The following is a 13773-nucleotide window of genomic DNA, read 5'->3' as shown; positions in this document are numbered from 1 at the left end:
AAGAAGAAAGGTTGAGAGATGCAATGGAAATTTATAAATGTAGCGAATAAATGTGTTCTGAAGAACGTTGATCGGTTGATCTCCGAATAACTCTTGCTTAGCTGTGAATAAATATATTTAACAAATTAAGAATAGTCCTAAAGTTGAGAAGAATGGGCTAATTTTAGTTAACTTTGTGCCTTTTTTCTTTCTATTTTTGAGAAAAGGAAGGGCTGATAAATTTTATGAAGATTACTAAGTGGCATGAGCGTTGATTGGTTAAACTTCAATTCAGAACTAATAAAATGTGTGAGAACATTTCCTTATTATCATATAAAAAATATGTCAAATGTTGGGGAAAATGAGCTAATACCATTTAATTTCGTCCGGTTTTTTTTCTTTCCTTTTACAAAAACAATATTTGAGAGATACTACAAGGATTGGGAAGTGTCTTTGTAGTAACATAAATGTTGATTGGTTAAACTCACAATAACTATTGTTAAGTTGTGAACAATATTTTTTCCCCCTATGAATTGAAGAAGACTCCAAAAATAACTGAGAAGGACTAACCTTGACATAATAGTTAAATTCGTTTCTGAACCATGTCAAAAAAAAAAAAATATTAATTCAAATCAATTTATCCCATAAGAAATAACTGAAAAAAATTAATCTTTTCCAACTTTAAAATTGACTTAAGTAAACTTTGTCTAATATTTGATTTTACTTTGTATTTTGTTAACAATTAGGCTACTGTTCCTCACTTTTCTTAGCTTGAATTGACTTTCACATTTCGTTGACAACTCTTGATCATCTAAAAACTCGTATGTCAAACCAAATTTTTGTCCTGGATAGTCACCTCGAATATTGGCACAATAGCATCCCAAAATATTACTGTACTTTTATTCTTTGTCTTTTTTGTTAGAGGAAAGGTTGTGTGATGGTAGGATCATTTTTGACAATGTTATAAATATGTATATTGTCGTCCATTTTGTTATGAACATTATGGAGGAGTCGTCCCCTGTTGTGATAATATAAATTATTTCTTTGCTCTTCAGACTGTCTCAGAATATGTAGGAGAGGGGAACAGGAGCATATGGTTGTGAGGGGGGCATTGTATGGATATTGTACATTTATTTATTATTCTCTATGAATGGTTTTCGATCGATAACAAAAAAAAGGAAGGAAAAGAAAGAAAAAGGAGAGGAAGACGCTACCAATAATACCAACAACAATAATAAAAATATCCATCACGTCTCTCATTGGTTCCTCCTTAGTCATACTGCTTATTTGCCCAAATGCCCGCCCAATTTCGGACATTTCTTCTCTTCACCCTACTAGCTGTGTTTTTTCTTCCCTGCTCTCCAATGGATATAGAAAATGAATTGATGTGGGTCATGTTCCATTTGTGTACAGTCTGAAGAGGGAAAGAGAGAGAAGGAAATTTTTTGTTATAAAACGAAAAAAACTTTTTCAACTTTTTTATTATTATTATTTTCCTTAACAAGTGGTTCATTAAATATTGAAACAATTTTACATAATTTACATATTCCGTGTTAGAAATTAAACACAATTGAAGTTAATGAATGGGCAGATAACTTGTACATGCGTATATAATATATAAGTAGATCCAAATGGTTCTTGCTTCCCTCAATATATAAATATGAATTAGACTGTCCCGTTTTTGGGGTTAACCCCTTTTCTGTTTTAAAAAGAGGATGTTCCTCCTTTTTCTTCAACAAATATCACTTCATCTACAAGGGTTCAATTTTATTTATTATGTTTGATGAAACAGAGAAAGCAAGACAGGCCACACCGGATCCCTCTTTAAATATTACCCTCCACTTCTTTCTTTCCTGTAGAGGTCTTCTCCATCATTCTTCATTGTCTGCCAACTTAAAAACCAGGTTCCTGGAGCACTTCACAAAGTCCATAATCTCCCCACCTCAACTTCAGCATTTAAGAGAATTGAGATGCACTGCCGTTTGCCTTTTTGCTCACTCATGATGACAAGATGACGAAATGTTTATTATTGTTTGTTTATACACATAGAATGGGTGAACCAGAATGTCAAAAAATAACTACTAAATCTTCTTTTATTAATGAGAAAATTAAATAAATTAACAGTACACTGTAAAACAATTTTTACTACTGATAATCAAATACTAACAAGTACAGTTTTTTAAGCTTACAGTATTTAGGATGGTATCAAAATAAAAAACTTCGATCCAAAAAAAAAAAATTTTTTTTGTAAATTAAAATAGTGTTTTGTCGACGTGAGCAATTATCGAATATGTTCGGTTCAATTTTCAAATAATAAAAATTGGATTCAACTACATATTTTTATTGAGTCGGATGGTTTTTACAACATAACTTACATTTTTTTCGTTCTTTTGTTTTGTGGCACTACTCTATTTCTAATCAGTCATAATTTATAATATGATTCTTCTGATATCTGATGGGGATAATACTAGTGGGATAGGTATTCCTAGTAAAATCATTCTCTGCAAAATTTATCCCTGAACATTTAATACCCGCTTAGAAAAGACATATTTCGTGACATGATAAGGTTTATGTTGCTAAACTAATTATTTGTTTGTGTGTAGCACTGTACAGGGAGGAGCCCGAGAAATTTGCTTATTTGGTACGTAGATTTGCATTATGAGGAAAGGACAGATAAAGAAAAAGCTGCAATGATTCTTGATGGATGGGAAAGAGAGGGGTAGTTATGGACGGCAGCAGAACAATGACGCGATTTACTTTTATTTCCCAAGGTACCAGTAATATCCACAGATTCCATTCCTACTCACCATAAAAGATTTATGATGACGTCCTTTTAAAATCATCAATATTAAATTTTAAGCCAATACCATCTGCTGTCCCTCACTAGTCATCTCCACTACAAAGTCCTAAAGATGGCATTACTTGTCCGTATTGTGTTTATGTTAAGTTAGTAGTATCTCTTGAAAGAAAACACACCAACTTTCATCCAGATCAGTTCTATTTCTTTCAGTTTGGGATTCGATTGAATCAAAGAAGTGGAGTGATTTTCAAAAAATGGACAAAAAAAAATTACTGTGTTGATTAATTTATAAAATGCCTACAGAGACTAATGAGAAGATTGATAAACATTACAGGGACTCTGCAACTTCGATTCGAACAGTTTATAAGTGGTCTCGAAATTTTCGGAGTGACCGTATGGGAACAAGTGACGCTGAAATTAAATGACTGAGAATAAATTTTGTAGGGAATTGATTTAATGGGAATTGATTTACTGGGAATTAAATTAATCGGACTGAAAAGACAAATGATTAATTTGCTAGGAATGTAATTACCGGTTACGACATACTAGACATATACCAAGGTTTTGTAACAAATTGCACGATTGAAAGAAATATCTGCTCATTTATACTCCGAATGCAACATAAAAAAACAGCAAAAGTAATTAATGGGCATGCAAAGCTACCTAAGTTTTTATCTTCTTTTATATTTTTCTAATTTATCGACTTTACTCAACCCTTAACGACTCGACTCAAGTCGACACAATACAAAAATAAATTGACAAAATTTGACAAAGTGAGTTTTTTACATTGTTCCTAGCAGAAAAGGTATTTGTATAGGGGAAGAAATATCAACCTGAAAATAGGACAGTCTAATATATACTATATTTGTAGTAACCATTTTCCGTTTCTTTCTTCTTATTTTCTTCAATTGAGAATAATTAAAATGAGTTTTAATTACACTTATATTTTTATGGAGATTATATTACATTTGTTGTACTGAAATGGTTCTATACTACATATATGTATATATAAAACATAGATAATGGTATGTATATCATTATGTAAACTATTCTCAACCTCATGATGAGTATCATGTATATTAATTAATGCCATTATTATTTATCCACAATATAGATACATAGGTATAAGAAAGAAATGATCATGCTCTGACTCACATGATCATAAGTGATATTTATCTGATAAACAACAAAATTCATGATTACTGAATATATTGCATTTGTTTTATAGTCAACACAACAACAATCTTGAACAAAAATTAATAAAAGAAGAATAGTCCAATATATTTTTTTACATCATATCCAAGGTGCAATGAAAAAATTGTTGACTTTTTTATTAAAACCAATAGAGTTAACTTTTGCAAGAATGAAAAAAAATGAATGCTTTATAACAGACTTTTTGCTTGATATGTCTTTCTATTTTTGATAATGATTTCCTTAGGCTGTTACCATGGCATTCAACCAGGACCTAAAGGAGCTGTAACACTTATTGATGAAGACCTCGGACATGACTGCCCACTGCTCGATAGAAGCCTTGATGTCATCCAAATTTTGGTGAGAGGTAACACAAGCTCTGTTCTCGTCTACACATCAAATGGCATATTCGAGGGGGTAGTTTGGGGAGAAATGTGACCAAACGGAGATTTATGGTTTAACCAATTCAACAATTTATAGCCTCTCTTTAACTTGTTGGCCTTGGTTGCTGTTGAAAGCAGTTGCCGATGTCGTCGTACAAAAAAGTGATTCCCCAAATCCTTCATATACCTCTTCACAGTACAATCAGTGACCGTGGAAGCCTTGGCATGCTGCCTCATCGACTTGTCAGACTTCTGGGGATCACAACGTTCACGCCCTCCAGGATCCGTATTTTCTGGCGTCTACGGCTAACACAAGACCTCTCAAGGCTCTAAAAGCCACCATACTTTTAATCTTGTAAACAAAACTTTGGGATAGACCTACTACCTTTGAGATCTCCTCGACACTCACTTGGGCATGGAGCAAATCAAACACCCTTTGCCTTTTCACGTTCCATGCTCACAACTGTTGATTTTTGAAACTTTATTTTCTTATTGTGTATGAAGCGGAATATTCCTTACTTTTAATAACACAACCTAGTATTTTGAAATATTCACCATTAAGTAATCGAGATTGATTTAAAGCAAATTCCACGATATAATCTCACACACTGCATACATATTGCAACCCAATATTTTATAGGCATATTTGGGTCCTTAATAGCCATTGTATTTCAATTTCCAGTATGATTTACAATACCGACAAATGTTAAATTTAGTTTAGAACCTTCATTTGGTTTATGAAACTTTATTGGGATCTTTTTATGGTCTTTCAAATAAAACATATCCATTTGTAATTAGATTTAATTGTGACAATGAAATTTGGCCTATTTTAAGGTCAATTTGCAACATGTTTAAAGAATAAGTAAGACTAAATTATTGATAGGAATTGACGATAGACATTATTAAAATAATTAAAATATAATCCAGACTCTATTTCGTTAAAAATACTATTCTTTTTATCATACAAATTATTAGTCTTGTCTGACTGTAAATGTTCTGGGTCTTATTGTCCAACTCAATGGATTTGTTTTTAGAAAAGAAATAAAATAAACTGAACTTTTGTATCTATCCCTCCCTCAAATTCTTGTGGGGGATCCTGAATAAAACAGAAATATTGAACATACATATTAGTTTTTCTCGTGACATGATAAACATAATTTATTATAATACAATATGGTTTTCCAATACCTAGCAATCCTTTATCAAACATCTGAAATATAGTGAACGTATAAAAATTTAAAAACATCCTTATTTTGCGTTAATTTTTTAAGTTCAGTTATGGAAAAACACTGGTCCCTTATATATCTTACAATTACGTCATAGTTTTTTTTTCAGTAAATTTTGAATTGAAGAGGGATTGGAAAATAAATCATAATGAAATGAATTTTATTTTGCAAACGATTGGACCCAATAAGGATTGGTTGATATTCATATCATGATTCAACATCATTACCCAAAAAGACTATGTTTTTCGTATGTTTATTAGATTGTCTGTTTATAAAGAGGATTAGGGAAAAAGATACTGCCTGATTTGGATAAAACTTTGTTAGACGATTATATATATTAACCGTAAGAGGCATTTAAATTTTGGGAGGTTAAAGACTAAGGTCAACGTTAAAAACATGTATTAGACCATAACTATAGAACAAATTGAGATACATAAATCAAATTAGTCTAATTTTGTAGGTATGATAAAGGCACTTCTTAAACAAGATAAGGTTAAGGTGATAAAAAAGGCCAAAATATATTCAACATTACAAACTTTTGAATAATAGCATACAGCAAAATGAAAGTTTATCTTGAGTTAAAAGATTTTAGATAGAAGTTTCCGCTATACCGAGTGGCCATTCAAGTTAAAATTGTTATAAGTATTATCTATCCTGTAATAAAATATCATAAATGACCTTAGTAATATTTGAATCAAAAATATTGTTTTCTAACAACATAAATTATAACATTAATTTTATTTTTCAATTTAAGTTAATTTATTCATAATTTTGATTACTTGATTCTACATATAAATCAACGTTGTGACATGACATTAGTATTTTTTAAATAAAGAAATGCCATTGATCAAAAATAATTATACTTTTTCTTATCAAATACTGATAAAATTTTACAAAACGTTGGAGGGAATTTAAAAAATAGGCTTTATTCTAAGGATGTATCTTTAAAATATGTTTGTTGGAGTTAATATTCAATCAAAGGGTATTTTTGTTCACCATTTATAAATTTTCTTGAAAACCCTTTCAAACCCATAAGGTATCTGAAAGTATTTTTTTTTAATGTTCATGTTATAAAGGTCTCTAAGTTCATTATTTAAAATTTAAAAAAATATTCTCGTTTGGCGAGAAAATAATAGAACATTGGTGTACCTTTCGACGTTAAGAGAGATTTTTTATCCTTAAAAATCGAAGTTTAATTACATTATTATTGCGGCTTTCGGGAATGACAAAAATCTGCATTAAATGAAATCCCCGTTGGATGGGATATTTTAAATACTAAAATCCGAAAAATGGGAGAAATTATGTTTCAAATTCCATTTTATACTATTTCTTATTTGTATTGGTTAGGACAATAAAAAAATTATTCATTATAAATTATTTAAAATAATGTATGCCCAGACAAGATACTTGTAAAATAATTGTAAAATTTAATCTTAATTGGGTATTTATTTGATTTTTAATATGGTCATTTTAATACTGCAAAATTTAAATAATTGGAACTTCACCAATATATATTCATCAACTTTTAATTGCAAGTTGGTATGTTAAACAAAAGTTTTAAGTCTAAGTATCAGATCAAATACTTACAGGACCCTCTCCCCAATTATACAAAATTATACAGTTCTACCATATGAATATATAAGGCATAATAGGAACGAACTCATCAACAACAACTACAAAAATTCATATTCACCTCAAAATATATTTTTTTATAATTTATTATCATGATATCAAAAACGCGATATGGGGAGAATATACTGCATTATACAAGGAGTCGGAATAATTCCAAAGACTACATAATGAGAAATCTGCGGTGTTTGAAACCTCGTTATGCGCCGACCCCCTATTTACATTTTTTCATATCTTGTATATAATTGAAGCATTGGCATTGCAGGATTTATTCGGCGTCGACGAACAGACAAACTATACTTTTTAGATATAGAAGATAATTCCCCAAGAAATGATCAGTGCTACTCTTTGTCTTCCATAAGTACACTCACGCGTAGTTACTCAATTCATAGATGTCTCTCTTCAAGAATAAAGAATAGTAGTAAAAACTTGAGAAGAAAAAAATAATGTAACGGATGAACCAGGGAGTACTTTATTCTCTAGAAGGCTACTTGGCCAAGCTTTAACTACATAACCTTGTTGCTGACATAGGGTCCTCCACTCATATTTAAGATACACTAAAAGAACATATATTCATACATACGCACAGACAAACTTTGCTGTATTATTTATAGATTTGAGCACTTTTATTTCATATTATACTTGACAAAATAATTATGTACCAAATATTGTATACAATTGAATTAATTAGACATACACATCCGAATATTTATACTATTTTTTGAAGTACATTATTGAAAAAATTTTCAGGTGATATTTATTGAAGCATTTCTATCATTTATAAAATATAAAAGTACAACAGAATAAAGACATACAACAAAAGTTATTTATCTTCTTTTGCACACATTTCGTCTGGGTTTTTGTAAGGTTGATGCATGACCACCATTAATTTGAAAAGACTTTTTCCATCACCTATATTTAATTAAACTCAATGTACATAAATATCATTAGCACAAAAAGTATATTACACAAAAAAAAACTGTAATGTACCAGTTGAAACATTGACAAAAAAATATCCCTTCAAACCCAAGGATACTAGTGTTCCAAAAAAAGCAAGAATAGATGTCTAAATTTATATCAGATTAACAAATCAGTTCCTAAAAAAAATTAAAAAGTTATAAAAGTTTAAATTTGATTTTTTGAAATGCGGAAGAATGATGATATTTAGTAGCTCACAAAATATTTCAAACACACTTTTGATTAATCATTATAAAATATGAAATATAGTTTGACATCTTAGCTATCAAACCAAAAATACAGGGGGGAAATCCGTTCAAAAACAAACGTAAAAAACCAATATTGAATTTATGAGACACTGGTGTCCAAATATGTGATATGTCAACACAAAAACAATCATGATTTAACATCAAGAAAATACTTCATAAATGCACACAATCAAATATTTCATGAGCAAATTTTGATCAATCATGGGCTTTAAACTCAAAATTTCTGGAATAAAAGGAAATAACCAGTAATGTTTAAAACAACTCAACACATTTACTTGACTTAAGAGACTTTTTTTGCCACCAATAGGGCCATTTTAATTAAATCTATAAATTCCTAACTTTTTTATTGTGAGAATTGAGTTTTTGCTACTTTAAAGCCATTTTAAGCCCCTCTAAATGATTAATCTGGCCTATTTGTTATTAGAAACTAAAGATAATTACTCGCCGTTGAATACAAATGTAATCAAGACTCATATTGAGGAAAATCATTCTAGCTTAACTTAGTGTATACGGGCCACAAACGTATATTAATATTTTCTCTACTTCGCTTAAAACTTTTTAATGTGTTATTAAAGACACCTTCAAATGAATAATAAAAATACTTTATGAATAGAAATTTAATATTTTTAGTTGAAGTTACAAATGGAATCCTAACTCTCAATTTTGGTAAAAATCAGTCTAGATTCCTTTTGTGATAACAGGCCACACATTATTATTTTCTTTGATTGTGAAAAGAAAACTTTGGTTCGTTAAGTAATGGACATTTCATTGCCTCCAAAGGATTAATCGGAATACTTTATGTAGAAATATTAGATTATTAGCTAAAGAGTGCAAATGTGGAATCCTAACTCAACTTAGATTAAACTCGTTTTAGCTGTATAGGTTTTGTGTTAACAAGTCACAAATTATTACTCTCTGTATTTATATAATTTTTTCTTCTTTAAGTAGTGCCATTTGTGGTGTCTACAAAAGATTCATCCGAAGATTTTATGAACAAAAATGGAAAATAATTAGTTGAAAAATACAAATGAGGAATCTTGATTCAATTCTGTTGGAAAATCTTCTAGCTTGCTTTCATGTTGATGGACAACATATTTAAATGGTTTTTGTAAGTGTCCTTTTTTCCATTTTTCTTATTTCTTCAATTTGGTCTCTATTTTTTTAGTAATAGTAGTAATCATAAAAAATAAGGGAAGAAGAAGAGAAAATAAATATCCCATGGGAAATTTAACATATTTTCTATCTTAGATTCTTATTTTCTTATATGTATTTTTATACCTACTACTTCTTCATATTCTCTAAGGCAGGTGACAATTCTGCTACTACTTTGTACACTCTCTCACTCCCTCTCACAAGATAGATAAAGAAAAAATAAATCTTATTTAATAGTATTTTATCTCCTTTTCAAAAGAATTATAAATGTTAATAATAAAAAAACTCTTTTCAAAACTCAAAGGATATAATATTTTGTACTATAAGAAGGAGAGAAGAAATTATGTTGAGATCTCCCCCCCCCCCTTTTCCCAATTTTTATATTTTATTTTATATTTGAGTTCTTCTTTTTCCTTTGACTTTTTTGTACATATATAATTATTATTATTATTGCAAGAGTGAGTTGAGTTCAAATTACATTCAGCAAAGAGATGCTCTCATCAAGGAATATATTGTGTACGACAAACATTCAAATGTGTGCAGAGATTGAAACATGATAAACAACCAAAAATAAACGCATTCTGCAAAATTAGAAACAATTTTTTAATTTATGCAAATATTTCCTGTTATATATATATATACTATATATCTACTCTCGCTTATATTCATGTATGTATTTCATTCAATATACTTGCTAATTGCAAATACAATGTAGTTTGTACTAATAAATAATGTTTCATTGGTCCATTGAACTTAATATTGTTTATGTGTTGATACCAGAGGTAGGAAATTCGAATTAAGACTGTATTTTCAAATCTCTTTTAACAGTTAATTTGGTGGGCCAGACGTTTTTCTTATCAAAACTCAATTTCGCCCGTTTATAATTATTATAATATCTCCTGTTATAAGGAGGGATATTTTGAGTAATTACTCTAAACCCTGTGCTTGATTGGAAAAAAAAAAGAACTGCAATATTGCTCATAAAGCCAGGGGTTGTGGTCAAACTTCAAATAAATTTAATTGCTCATAAATAAAATAATTTTGTCAAATATTTAATAACAAATCCAGAAATACATTTGTTGCATAAATGCTAAATAATTGAAATTAATGTCAATGATAAATAATGTCAACTTAATTTTTTTCTGAAAAATAGTACTAGATAACTTGGAAACTTGGACTTGGGTCCATATTTTGAAGCCCCTTCTAACAGTTGATTTAGCAAATCTTTAGTTTTCCCAAATGAAAGTGTATTTACTGGGACCATGGAGCCCACTCACTTTTGGTACAAGGAGAAATATTATCTAATTTTTGGATTTTCCCATAGAGTTCCTGCTTATTGTTAAATTTACAATTTTCCTATTTTACAGCTCATTTTAGTTATTATTTTAGTACATTTACGACTGTTAATGAGATCCAAATTTGATCTATCTTAATAAAAATGATATTTGATTTATTTACTTAATGTATGACTTAAATTAGGTAATTTTTTTCCACTTATTTTGCCTTGATTTCAATAAGAAATATTTTAAAACCCTTCTGTATATCCAGTGAAAAATTTAAAATAACATAATAGTATTTTTTTTTGTTAAAAATAGTATCAAATCTAGCTAAGTATAGAGTCTTAGATTTCGAGTCCAAAACAAGTATCGAGTCTTTAATTTTGAACGCAAGTCTTCAAAATACAAAGTTAAATTCCGAATCGACTATCAAGTCCCAAGTATCCGTTTCCACCTCTAGTATAAACACAAAATCAATCTTGAATATACTAAGAACTTGAAAGTGTCCTACTTTTCGACCAGTAAAAAAATTGAAATAAGTGTATATATTTGTTACTAATTGATCATATTATAATTTTTATTATATAAATGAAAACTTTTGTTAAAAATCGTCTTAAGTCCACGCAAGTCATTTAAATCAAAGCTACAACTCTCGAGTCATTGTTTTTGAACTCAAGTTTTTAACATATGGACTCATGTACAAGTCAAATCTCAAGTACAATTTATCCATGTTATTTATAACAGCTTAAAGCATTCATTTGATTTCTTTATATAGTAAAGGCCCGTTATGGCCTTTCAAATAGAATCAATCATTTGTTCCATTTTTTCATTGTGCGAATGAACTTTTGCTATTTTAAGTGCAATTTGCGCTGCTTACGAAGGATTCATCAGAATAGTTTATGAACAGAATTAAAAGATGATCAGTTGAAGAATACAAATATAGAATCTACACTCAATTCTGAGGAAAATTATTCTTGCTTGCTTTAATGTTGACGGACCTCACATTTTGTACACTGAGCATTATGGATATTTTGTAACCTTTATTTTTATTTTCCAATCTCTTCTTCTTTTTTTTCTATATCCTTATCCCTTTCTCTTCCTTTTTATTTATTCTCTCTCTTTCTTTCTTTCTCTCCAATCAACTAGGATAAGAATAAAGAGAAAATATATTTAGAGAAATAGAGAGAGTCCCTCATTCAATTTCCCTTCCCTTTTTTCCAATATATACAATATAAAAAGCTCTTCTCATATATCTCTTCATCATCTTCATCATCAACATTTCTATAATGTACTACTCGGTTGTATGTATGTGTTAGTAGCCAGCACGCAAAAGTAGTTTCGCATAATATCCAATCAGCTTTCATTCTTAGTAAGTGAGTAGTAGGGAGTTGAAAAGAAGGGGGGAATGAATAAGGGGATAAAATGGAATATACATTAAATAAAATATAGAAAATTGGGAAGGAATAAAAACTAGAAAGCTGAATAAATGTATTTTCTTTCAAATAATAAATATACAATATATATGTGGCCCGTCAACACAAAAGCAAGTTAGAATGATTTTTCTCAAAAGTGAATATGGATTGTTTTTTTTGACGAATAATAATTAAGATTTTTCGGATTCATCCTATAGAGGTACCACAAGTTGCACTACTTAAAGTAGCAAAAATTCATTGTTACAGTCAAATATAATTAAAAAATTGTGGATTTTATTTGAAAAAAGAATATCGGGATCAAATTTAGTCTCATAAACTAATTGAAGAATCTCTGGTACAAATAGTAAAAATTCTTGATTATTGAAAATCATAACAGAAGTTCGAATACAAAGTCTATAGTTCACCATTGTCTATAAAATTTTGGACTGTTTGTAATTATATATGATGTAAAAAAATGATATTGGACTAATCATTATTGAAAATAAAGCTCATTTTTTGACAAAGTGATTCAGTTATAATCAATTTAATATTATCTATATTAATATTAACATTATCTTTTACAGAAGACTTTATGGATAATTTGGCCAAAAATTTGCTACCCTTTGTTCAAAACTACAGCTTATAATCCTGGGTGTATAAAACTATCACAGAAATTTGAACAAAAGCCCATAATTGACATATGTTTGGGATAAAATGATCACCCGAAAAATAGTTTTCATCTTAAATTGGACGGAAAAGTCGTTCTATGGAACAATCTTTGCCGAATGATGTTATCATAGATATCAGCCAGGGGAGATATCATCAATCAAACTTCACTGATTTTTATACCAATAATAAATACTGTAATTAGGCATTAATTAAGAACTTTGTTAAACTATTATACTGCAATAAATTTTTACTCAACCAATTCAATTGGTAAAAAGTGTTACTTTACTATAATATTAGTGAAGATTATACCTTTTGGAGCAGTGTTCCTCAAAGTTGGTGCAGCAGCATACTGGAATTCCCCCTGACCGTGTCACGGGTGCTGCAAAAAAAAAAAAACCATATTTTGATATCTAATAAAATATGACATTATATACATAAATACATTCTTTTTACGTATGAAATAATAAAGTTTTAAATTCGTTTAAGATAAATAAATATATAAAACTAAACATACAAATCTGTTTCAAGTACTCATTGTTAATTATGTTAATCAATAGCCAACTCGGGTCAGTGTGACGGCAATGCAAAACATATTTTTTATAATTTAATCGCGAATTACATTTAATTTTATAAAGGGCAATAAGGAAGAAGAAATATGGGAAATGTTCTTAAAATTTCTTGTTGGGTTTTTGTGCTGCTATATTACATGAGCTGTTAAGCAAGTTTGCGAAGCACTTTGTAAACCTGTATTTTTAAGCGTTAAAGTTATTATTATTACTACCAGTTGGCATAATGCTCTGTTCATTATTATCGCGTCTAAATAAACAGG

At 29.4% G+C, this 13773-nt stretch overlaps 1 long non-coding RNA gene across 1 annotated transcript in view; it reads right to left on the bottom strand.

Moving 5' to 3' along the window:
- Positions 1-7821: 7821 nt before the first annotated feature.
- LOC121115485 (uncharacterized) overlaps positions 7822-13773 on the bottom strand; it is a 32669-nt gene continuing 26717 nt past the window's right edge. The window contains exons 2-3 of the long non-coding RNA XR_005863537.2: positions 13254-13323; positions 7822-8120 (exon numbers count right to left, since the gene is read on the bottom strand). This is a non-coding gene — a long non-coding RNA (uncharacterized lncRNA). The remainder of the gene's footprint in view (positions 8121-13253; positions 13324-13773) is intronic.

Source organism: Lepeophtheirus salmonis, chromosome 3 (assembly GCF_016086655.4).
Source record: "Lepeophtheirus salmonis chromosome 3, UVic_Lsal_1.4, whole genome shotgun sequence".
Classification (NCBI taxonomy): domain Eukaryota; kingdom Metazoa; phylum Arthropoda; class Copepoda; order Siphonostomatoida; family Caligidae; genus Lepeophtheirus; species Lepeophtheirus salmonis.
The sequence above is the reverse complement of the archived record's forward strand: the minus strand, read 5'-3'. Positions and strand labels throughout refer to the sequence as shown.